The 11,499-nt window shown below is 45.8% G+C and overlaps 2 long non-coding RNA genes across 2 annotated transcripts; both read left to right on the top strand.

Annotated features, from left to right (window-relative positions):
• Positions 1–3,215: 3,215 nt before the first annotated feature.
• LOC127150246 (uncharacterized) lies at positions 3,216–11,489 on the top strand. Its single transcript, XR_007822425.1, has 4 exons — positions 3,216–3,289; positions 10,530–10,606; positions 10,680–10,743; positions 11,352–11,489. It is a non-coding gene; the product is annotated as an uncharacterized LOC127150246 (long non-coding RNA).
• LOC127150247 (uncharacterized) lies at positions 3,420–4,477 on the top strand. The gene is made up of 3 exons (XR_007822426.1): positions 3,420–3,462; positions 3,536–3,599; positions 4,208–4,477. It is a non-coding gene; the product is annotated as an uncharacterized LOC127150247 (long non-coding RNA).
• Positions 11,490–11,499: the final 10 nt, after the last annotated feature.

The following is an 11,499-nucleotide window of genomic DNA, read 5'->3' as shown; positions in this document are numbered from 1 at the left end:
CCCCTTTGTTTAAGACTTGGATTCAGTTCTTAAGGGGATAACCTATCTACTAACCCTAAAGTGGGTAGAAGTGAATACTGTCTTGCACCCTATATTCCCAACTATCCACCCGATCTTACCCCTGGAATGGAAAGCTTATTAGGCCAACGCTAATGTGTTGCCCTCACCTATGCAGATCTAAAGATAATCTCGTGTGAACAAGAGTTCACTGTTAGCTCAGGATTAAGATTAAGTTACCTAGGTCATCAATAATTGAGATAGTCAGTTTTAAACAGTAAACGGTGTTATAATGTAAAAATGACTATTTCATGGTTCTGTCTTGTGTAACCTTTTACATAGGATGCCCCAATTTCATGTCTCTACATGAACGATTTAGGATTTCATCGTTTGTATTAACTACAAAGCGGGTTGCATCCATAGTATCTCTGAATAAGGCGTCCAACCTTTATTTATATACTATAGACTATTTAGGCTATTTACTCGAACTTAATCCATATTTATGTCTCCACATAAAGTTCAAGTTTGCTCAAAATAGCCTTGAGATCTTAATTTATTGGATTTAAGATTATAGTATTCAATTTCTCGATAACGACTTTATTGAATAGAATATGATTATAAACTACGAGTTTAAAAAAGATGCATTACTTTCAAAAACGAAAATCAAAAGTACGGTGCTTTAGCAAATTTTCTTTTTAATTTCAAACCTAGTCAAAACAGAAATTGAACTTGAATAAATAATAAAATCAATCCTCTCCACCAGTTAATCTACTGTTAGAAAGGAAAAAAAACAAAAAGATTTACACGTTACCTAAAATATATTACTTGAATCAGATGATATTTTGTGTATTCTTCACGTAGTGGTTAACGTCGGACAATTATTAAACTAAAACATTTAATTGATAATTGATAAATAATTGATAATTGATAAATAATTGATAAAAGTCAAATCGAACTGCTAATATATATATATATATATATATATATATATATAATTGTCAAAAATAAAAAATATTTACGTTTTGTAAAAAATCAAAGGATAGATAAAATATTTTTTTTAGTTTTTTTTAAGAATGTAAATAGTGTTAATTTTTTCTATTTATGAAGAAACCTCTCTATAAATAAGCAAATATTTGCGGCTCTATTCAATAAATATATATATATATATCGTAAATAATTTAGTTTTCATTGATGAGTATCAAACCACCTAAATATTTTAGTTTTCATTGAGTACCAAACCACCTAACTTTAAATAAAATATTTGATGACATATATGTAAAACTATGCATAGTTTGATAGTATAAGATTCAAGTTATAGTTTCCCATATACTTGTATGTATATATATATATATATATATATATATATATGTATGTATATATTTAAAGCTTTTACTATGAAGCAATGCTTGGAATCTCCTTAGAACCTATATCATATATACTTTTTTTCCTGGAGAAAAAACAAATAAAAAAAGGAAAAAGAAACTAATTATGCTAAATAATATAATGTGTTAAAGTGATAATTGATGGAGGTTTAGAAACTAAAGAAAATAGAAGCTTAAAAATCTTGGAACCAATAATGGCATTTCATAGAATTGAAAGGCAATTTTGAGAAAGCGGTCTCATCAACAAGTCTTAATCAAAGGCTTAGACCCCACAAATTTTATGGTAAAAGTTAAAAGTGAAATGTGTGACCCATGTGTTCTTTTGCCTTTAACCTCATGCAATTATTAAATTATTAGATTATGGAATACTTTAAAATCACTTATGTAGTTATTTTCTTCATTCAAATCAAAAGAATCTTAATAAAGTGAACTAAACCTCACCCAACTAAATAAAAAAGCGGCAAATGCAATGGTATCACTAACAGTTAGAGAGGCTTTTAAAAAATTTAACAAACTGATAAAATATTTATATGGTATAGAACGATTTTAAAAACGGAAAAAGCTCACAAGTTCATAAGAAAAATATACCAAAAATATCTCAGTCAATACGCGATATATTGACCACACGCGTACGATTAATCTTCTTCTAAACGATCATGTACTACAGTCTAAACGAATAATCTACTATCGTTTGATTATTGTTTAGGCTATGATACATTGTGTAGTTTTTTTTTAATGATAAAGAAAAATGCTTAAAATTTAAACGATCATATTGACCATGACAAACGATCGTATTTATTATGGTAAATGATCGTGTAGTCCAATGTAAATGATCATTAAAAACTTCAAATCTAACGATCGTGTTTGTAACGTCCAACAAATTCGATTTTTTTTGTTCATTGTCATTAATATTTAAGTGTGGTTATGGGAAATTCAAATTTATTGGAAGAACCTTATCATTTTGAAATTTCGATTAATTAAGGTTTGGAATCTTTTTTTTTTTGTTTAAGATAATAAGTATTTTTTTTATTTGGAAATAATTGGGGAAGTTTTATTAAACTAAAGATTGGTTGATTTTGGTGAGATTTGGAGAGAGAGAGGAGGTGGTTGATTTGGGTTATTTAAAAGGAAAAGAAAAGAGTTATTGTCTTATAAAAAAGCCTTGGGGCTCGTGCGTAAAGAAGAACAGAAAAAAAATCAAAGAAAGAAAGAGGGGAAAAGAAAAGAGAAGAAGAAAAAAAAAACAAATTATTATTTATCAAACCCTAGCCGCCGCACGCCGCCGCATGCCGCCGCCGCCGCCGCCGCCGCGAACCTGAGCCGCCAAGCCTCCCCCTCTTTGTTCAGCAGCGCTTCCAGCCGCGTCGGAAGAATCGTCCAAGCCGATCCGCGCACGCCGAGCGTCTGTCGGAGCAGCCGCCTCTCGCAACCGTCGCCCGAAGCCGAGCCACGTCACCCTTCGCGATCCGCAGCCGATCCGTCAGCCAGCCGCGTCGCGCCGCGTCGATCCGACGCAGCGCAGCCGAGCGTCCGTCTGCAGCCATCGCCGAGCGAAGCCGTGGTGTAGCCGGACCACCCGCAGCCGTCGCGCCACCCGGATCCGAAAACCAGCGCCTCGTCGCGTGAGGACCCGACCCGGCCGAAGTCCGCTCCGTAACCCGAGGCCCGGCCCGCGCCGCGTGCCTCCGACCCAGAACCCGAGCCGCGTGCACCCGCGAGCCGAGCAGCGCCCGCGTGCGAGCCGCACGTGCGTAGCCGCTGTACCAAGCCGAGCCGCGCCTGTCTGCACCACGAGCCGCGCCTGTTTGCGCCGCGAGCCGAGCCGATCTTCAACCTCCAAGCCGAGCCGGTCCCTGTCCTTTTCCAGCCGAGCCGCCAAGACTAATTTGGCTCCATCCACCTAAATTTTGGTAATTAAATTAATTATTGTGGCATTACCCGGTAAGACTCAATGTTTCAGACGCTAAGTAATTTAATTCGAGACTAAATTAAATTATTTCCTTAAGGGACGTCGTGGACCAAGTAATTGCTGCAGCGCGAGATTTCTTCAGTAGGGGCTCGAGCACTGCAACCTCTTTCTAGGGTAAGTCATTTCAAATGAGTCTTGAACCGTTAGTCGTTGGTGACCTAATTACGAATTTTGGCATATTAAACAGTTAGGACCTCGTCGCTTGGAAAGCATACTGCCTCGCGGTTAGGACTCGTCAAGTAAATCTCCAGGTAAGAGATTTCTACTACTAGCTCCATGTTTAGAATTATGAGGTCACGTATACCTTCAATTGTGCATGTTGAGGACTAGACTGTACGATGCATGAAATTAATGATAGTATGGTGCGATTGGTGATACGGTTATATTATAGCATGATGTTGTGATGAAAAGAACTGTTATGGCTGTACGACGGTGTCGAGATGGAGAGTGTAATGATGATTTATCTGTTATGTTATATGATGATGCCATGTGTATGCATACTGCGATTAGGGTACCTGTTAGCTTAACCTGTTAGAGTCGTACCTGCATGGGTGTCCTTCGGGATCACCACCTATTTAGGACTGTGCGGTCCGACGGGACACCAGTCTAGCATGGATATAGATATGACTCGAGTGACTCGACGGGGTCTTCGCATCCCGATTTTCCTAGGCGTCCCCCGGGGCACCGAAGACCAGAGTTACGTTCCTACGGGAGCGCATGTTGCACGTGTTCGGGAACGTGCCAGAGATTGGGTACCAGTTACAGAACTCTGACAGGAACCTAACAGGCACCTAGTGGGACTAGTAGTGGGTCCCTTACTGAGTATTTTATACTCACTCTTTTCATGTCATGTTTTCAGGTAGAGGACGAGGCAAGGGCAAAGGCAAGCTGGCGAGCGACCAGAAGTGACCGTGGCGAGCCATAGGGATTTCCGCTTCCGCTTATCCTTGTTTTTGACTTTAGTACCCAAGTTTGAGTATTCTTCACTATTTACCATTTTTTTTGTAGATAGGGCCCGAGTAGGACTTTAGAACGAATTTCATTTTTGCATAACTACCTTGTTTGAATTTTCATAAATAAAAATTTCTCAAACCTTATGTGTTTTTAATAAATTTTATGACTTAAACCACTTGTTCTATATTTAGTAATGACTTCGATTCAGTATAAGGAGTTGGGTCGTTATAGTTGGTATCAGAGCACAGTGTTTTAGGTTCTGTAGACTGACCTACGATGTAAGTCATTGTTTTGTTTTGGTTTTACTTCACCCTATGGCTATACGGTCCTTCGGCACTCGCCAGGTATGTCTAAAGCCTTGCTAATGTTAAGATTACAATTTTGCCTGAATAGTCTAGACCTAGAGATAGGGTGTTAAGTTCTTGTGGTGAAAAGTTTTGTTGGTGAATTTTAGGGAGAATGCCGCCACGTAGAGGTGCACGCCGAGGAGGTGGTAGGGGAGGCAGAGGAGCCGGTCGTGGCCAGCCGGAGGCGCAACCTGCTGCACCGGCGGTCGACCCTAATGCACCGGTCACCCAGGCGGATCTCGCCGCGATGGAGCAGCGTTATCAGGACATGCTGCAAGCTGCCTTGGCGCCTTTCCTCGCCGCCCAGCAGAACCAGGCCGCCCCTGTTCAGGCCCAGGTCGTCGCTCCTCCAGCCCTTGAGGAAGCGCAACCCGTACCAGTTCAACTGTCGGTCGAGGCTAAACACTTACGGGACTTTAGGAAGTATAATCCTAAGACCTTTGACGGATCCATGGACAACCCCACAAAGGCCCAAATGTGGTTGACGTCCATAGAGACTATCTTCCGGTACATGAAGTGCCCAGAAGACCAGAAGGTGCAGTGTGCAGTCTTCTTCTTGGAGGATAGGGGCACCGCTTGGTGGGAGACTGCTGAGAGAATGCTAGGGGGCGACGTTAGCAAGATAACTTGGGAGCAGTTCAAGGAGAACTTCTATGCTAAGTTTTTCTCTGCCAACGTGAAGCACGCCAAGCTGCAAGAGTTCCTAAACTTGGAGCAAGGCGATATGACGGTGGAGCAGTACGACGCCGAGTTCGACATGCTGTCCCGTTTTGCTCCCGATATGGTAAGGGATGAGGCTGCCAGGACGGAGAAATTCTTTAGAGGACTCAGGCTAGACCTTCAGGGCATTGTCCGAGCTCTCCGGCCAGCCACGCATGCTGATGCACTACGTATAGCACTGGATTTGAGCTTGCCTGAGAGAGCCGATTCGTCTAAGGCTGCCGGCAGAGGGTCAGCCTTGGGACAGAAGAGAAAGGTGGAGACGCAGCCTGACGTAGTACCGCAGCGAACTCTGAGGTCAGGAGGTGTCTTTCAGAGACACCGACGGGAGCTTGCAGCAGCCGGGAGGACTCTGAGAGAGCTACCCGCTTGTACTACCTGTGGGAGAGTCCACGGAGGTTGTTGCTTGGCTGGAAGTGGAGTCTGCTTCAGGTGCAGACAGCCGGGGCATACTGCTGATGTGTGTCCTCGGAAACCCTTTGAGACGACACCGCCCCAGCCTTCTGCTCCCCAACAGGGGAGAGTTTTCGTCACTACTTGGCAGGAGGCCGAGCGAGCTGGTACAGTGGTGACAGGTACGCTCCCAATTTTGGGGCATTATGCTTTTGTGCTATTTGACTCTGGGTCATCCCACTCGTTTATATCCTCTGTTTTCGTTCAGCATGTGGGTTTGGAGGTAGAACCTTTGGGTTTTGTCGGTTTCTACTCCATCTGGGGAGGTCCTGTTGTCCAAAGAACAAATAAAGGCATGTCGGGTAGAGATAGCGAATCGTATGTTAGACGTGACCTTGCTAGTGTTAGACATGCAGGATTTTGACGTGATACTAGGCATGGATTGGCTGTCAGCCAACCATGCAAATATAGACTGTTTTGGCAAGGAAGTTGTCTTTAACCCTCCCTCCGGGGCTAGTTTCAAATTCAGGGGGGCAGGCATGGTATGTATACCCAAGGTCATCTCAGCCATGAAGGCTAGTAAACTACTCAGCCAGGGTACTTGGGGCATCTTGGCAAGCGTAGTGGATATTAGAGAGCCAGAAGTTTCCCTATCTTCCGAACCAGTGGTAAGGGAGTACCCTGACGTTTTCCCAGACGAACTCCCAGGACTTCCGCCTCCCAGAGAGGTAAACTTCGCCATCGAGTTAGAGCCGGGCACTGCCCCTATCTCGAAGGCCCCTTACAGAATGGCTCCAGCCGAGCTAAAAGAGTTGAAGGTCCAGTTACAGGAGTTGCTGGACAAAGGCTTCATCCGACCCAGTGTGTCACCTTAGGGAGCCCCAGTGTTGTTCGTGAAGAAGAAGGATGGGTCGATGCGCCTTTGTATTGACTACCGAGAGCTGAATAAGGTGACTGTTAAAAACCGCTACCCCTTGCCCAGGATTGATGATTTGTTCGATCAGTTGCAGGGAGCCACTGTCTTTTCCAAGATCGACCTGCGATCAGGCTATCACCAGTTGAGGATTAGGGACGGTGATATTCCCAAGACGGCCTTTCGTTCGAGGTACGGACATTACGAGTTCGTTGTGATGTCTTTCGGCTTGACTAACGCTCCTGCAGTGTTCATGGATTTGATGAACAGGGTGTTTAAGGATTTTCTAGACTCGTTCGTCATAGTCTTCATTGATGACATCTTGATTTACTCTAAAACTGAGGCTGAGCACGAGGAGCACTTGCACCAGGTTTTGGAGACTCTTCGAGCCAACAAGTTGTATGCCAAGTTCTCTAAGTGTGAATTCTGGTTAAGGAAGGTGACGTTTCTTGGCCACGTGGTTTCCAGTGAGGGAGTTTCAGTGGATCCAGCAAAGACTGAAGCGGTGACCAACTGGCCTCGACCATCCACGGTTAGTGAAATTCGAAGTTTTCTGGGCTTGGCAGGTTACTACAGGAGGTTCGTGGAGGACTTCTCACGTATAGCCAGCCCGTTGACCCAGTTGACCAGGAAGGGAACCCCGTTTGTCTGGAGCCCAGCATGCGAAAGTAGCTTTCAGAAGCTCAAACAGAAGCTAGTGACTGCACCAGTCCTGACAGTGCCCGATGGGTCGGGAAACTTTGTGATCTATAGTGATGCCTCCAAGAAGGGACTGGGCTGTGTCCTGATGCAGCAAGGTAAGGTAGTTGCTTATGCCTCCCGCCAGTTGAAGATTCATGAGCAGAACTACCCTACCCACGACTTGGAGTTGGCAGCTGTAGTCTTTGCACTGAAGATATGGAGGCACTACCTGTACGGTGAGAAGATACAGATTTACACCGACCATAAGAGCCTGAAGTACTTCTTCACTCAGAAGGAGTTGAACATGAGGCAGAGGAGGTGGCTCGAGTTGGTGAAAGACTATGACTACGAGATCCTGTACCACCCAGGTAAAGCAAATGTAGTGGCTGACGCGCTGAGTAGGAAGGTTGCACATTCAGCAGCGCTAATCACCAAGCAGACCCCCTTACTCAGGGATTTTGAGAGGGCCGAGATTGCAGTCTCAGTAGGTGAGGTTACCGCACAGTTGGCTCAGTTTTCAGTTCAGCCAACCTTGAGGCAAAAGATCATCGCTACTCAGCTGAATGATCCTTACTTGGCCGAGAAGCGTCGTATGGTAGAGACAGGGCAAGGTGAAGACTTCTCCATATCCTCTGACGATGGCCTTATGTTTGAGGGACGCCTGTGTGTGCCGGAAGACAGCGCAGTTAAGACGGAGCTTTTGACTGAGGCTCACAGTTCCCCGTTTACCATGCACCCTGGGAGTACGAAGATGTACCAGGACTTAAGGAGTGTCTATTGGTGGAGGGGCATGAAGAGGGAAGTGGCAGACTTTGTCAGCAGGTGCTTGGTGTGCCAGCAGGTGAAGGCACCTAGACAGTGTCCAGTCGGGTTGTTGCAACCCTTGAGTGTGCCAGGGTGGAAGTGGGAGAGTGTGTCGATGGATTTTATTACGGGACTGCCCAAGACCCTAAAGGGCTATACGGTGATCTGGGTTGTTGTCGACAGACTCACGAAGTCGGCCCATTTCGTGCCAGGAAAATCCACTTACACTGCCAGTAAGTGGGGGCAGTTATATATGACAGAGATTGTGAGACTACATGGAGTACCCGTATCCATCGTTTCAGACAGAGACGCTCGTTTCACATCGAAGTTCTGGAAAGGACTCCAACTCGCTTTAGGTACGAGGTTGGACTTCAGCACGGCATTCCACCCTCAGACTGATGGTCAGACAGAGAGATTGAACCAGATTTTGGAAGATATGCTGCGGGTCTGCGTGCTAGAGTTTTCAGAAAGTTGGGACTCTCATCTGCATCTGATGGAGTTTGCCTATAATAACAGCTACCAGGCTACTATCGGTATGGCACCGTTCGAGGCTCTGTATGGCAAGTGCTGTAGATCCCTTGTCTGCTGGGACGAGGTTGGAGAGAAGAGGATGCTAGGCCCCGAGTTAGTGCAGACTACCAACGCAGCCATACAGAAGATCCGAGCTCGTATGTTGACAACACAGAGCAGACAGAAGAGTTATGCTGATGTACGACGTAAGGACCTCGAGTTTGAAGTGGGAGACATGGTCTTTCTGAAGGTAGCACCTATGAAGGGTGTTCTGAGGTTCGTGAAGAAGGGGAAGCTGAGTCCACGATTCGTAGGGCCGTTTGAGATACTGGAGCGGATTGGCCCCGTGGCTTATCGCTTGGCGCTACCCCCATCTTTTGCTGCAGTGCACGACGTATTCCATATCTCCATGCTGAGGAAATATGTCGCAGACCCAACACATGTGGTGGACTTCGAACCACTACAGATTAGCGAGAACTTGAGCTACGAAGAGCAGCCTGTCGAGGTCCTGGCAAGGGAGGTCAAGAAGCTTCGCAGTCGAGAAATTCCACTGGTCAAGATCCTTTGGCAGAACCATGGAGTGGAAGAGGCCACGTGGGAGAAAGAAGAGGACATGAGAGCCCAGTACCCCGAGCTGTTCGAGGATTAGAACTTTCGAGGACGAAAGTTTTCTAAGGAGGGAAGATTGTAACGTCCAACAAATTCGATTTTTTTTGTTCATTGTCATTAATATTTAAGTGTGGTTATGGGAAATTCAAATTTATTGGAAGAACCTTATCATTTCGAAATTTCGATTAATTAAGGTTTGGAATCTCTTTTTTTTTTTTTTTGTTTAAGATAATAAGTATTTTTTTTATTTGGAAATAATTGGGGAAGTTTTATTAAACTAAAGATTGGTTGATTTTGGTGAGATTTGGAGAGAGAGAGGAGGTGGTTGATTTGGGTTATTTAAAAGGAAAAGAAAAGAGTTATTGTCTTATAAAAAAGCCTTGGGGCTCATGCGTAAAGAAGAACAGAAAAAAAATCAAAGAAAGAAAGAGGGGAAAAGAAAAGAGAAGAAGAAAAAAAAACAAATTATTATTTATCAAACCCTAGCCGCCGCACGCAGCCGCCGCCGCCGCCGCGAACCTGAGCCGCCAAGCCTCCCCTCTTTGTTCAGCAACGCAGCCAAGTCTGCAGTAAAAAAAAACCGAGCCGTCGCCGAGCTTCCAGCCGCGTCGGAAGAATCGTCCAAGCCGATCCGCGCACGCCGAGCGTCTGTCGGAGCAGCCGCCTCTCGCAACCGTCGCCCGAAGCCGAGCCGCGTCACCCTTCGCGATCCACAGCCGATCCGTCAGCCAGCCGCGTCGCGCCGCGTCGATCCGACGCAGCGTAGCCGAGCGTCCGTCTGCAGCCATCGCCGAGCGAAGCCGTGGTGTAGCCAGACCACCCGCAGCCGTCGCGCCACCCGGATCCGAAAACCAGCGCCTCGTCGCGTGAGGACCCGACCCGGCCGAAGTCCGCTCCGTAACCCGAGGCCCGGCCCGCGCCGCGTGCCTCCGACCCAGAACCCGAGCTGCGTGCACCCGCGAGCCGAGCAGCACCCGCGTGCGAGCCGCACGTGCGTAGCCGCTGTACCAAGCCGAGCCGCGCTTGTCTGCACCACGAGCCGCGCCTGTTTGCGCCGCGAGCCGAGCCGATCTTCAACCTCCAAGCCGAGCCGGTCCCTGTCCTTTTCCAGCCGAGCCGCCAAGACTAATTTGGCTCCATCCACCTGAATTTTGGTAATTAAATTAATTATTGTGGCATTACCCGGTAAGACTCAATGTTTCGGACGCTAAGTAATTTAATTCGGGACTAAATTAAATTATTTCCTTAAGGGACGTCGTGGACCAAGTAATTGCTGCAGCGCGGGATTTCTTCAGTAGGGGCTCGAGCACTGCAACCTCTTTCTAGGGTAAGTCATTTCAAATGAGTCTTGAACCGTTAGTCGTTGGTGACCTAATTACGAATTTTGGCATATTAAACAGTTAGGACCTCGTCGCTTGGAAAGCATACTGCCTCGCGGTTAGGACTCGTCAAGTAAATCTCCAGGTAAGAGATTTCTACTACTAGCTCCATGTTTAGAATTATGAGGTCACGTATACCTTCAATTATGCATGTTGAGGACTAGACTGTACGATGCATGAAATTAATGATAGTATGGTGCGATTGGTGATACGGTTATATTATAGCATGATGTTGTGATGAAAAGAACTGTTATGGCTGTACGACGGTGTCGAGATGGAGAGTGTAATGATGATTTATCTGTTATGTTATATGATGATGCCATGTGTATGCATACTGCGATTAGGGTACCTGTTAGCTTAACCTGTTAGAGTCGTACCTGCATGGGTGTCCTTCGGGATCACCACCTATTTAGGACTGTGCGGTCCGACGGGACACCAGTCTAGCATGGATATAGATATGACTCGAGTGACTCGACGGGGTCTTCGCATCCCGATTTTCCTAGGCGTCCCCCGGGGCACCGAAGACCAGAGTTACGTTCCTACGGGAGCGCATGTTGCACGTGTTCGGGAACGTGCCAGAGATTGGGTACCAGTTACAGGACTCTGACAGGAACCTAACAGGCACCTAGTGGGACTAGTAGTGGGTCCCTTACTGAGTATTTTATACTCACTCTTTTCATGTCATGTTTTCAGGTAGAGGACGAGGCAAGGGCAAAGGCAAGCTGGCGAGCGACCAGAAGTGACCGTGGCGAGCCATAGGGATTTCCGCTTCCGCTTATCCTTGTTTTTGACTTTAGTACCCAAGTTTGAGTATTCTTCACTATTTACCATTTTTTTTGTA

This window comes from Cucumis melo, chromosome 7 (assembly GCF_025177605.1).
Source record: "Cucumis melo cultivar AY chromosome 7, USDA_Cmelo_AY_1.0, whole genome shotgun sequence".
In the NCBI taxonomy this organism is placed as follows: Eukaryota; Viridiplantae; Streptophyta; class Magnoliopsida; order Cucurbitales; family Cucurbitaceae; genus Cucumis; species Cucumis melo.
This window is presented reverse-complemented; position numbering and strand designations above follow the sequence as displayed.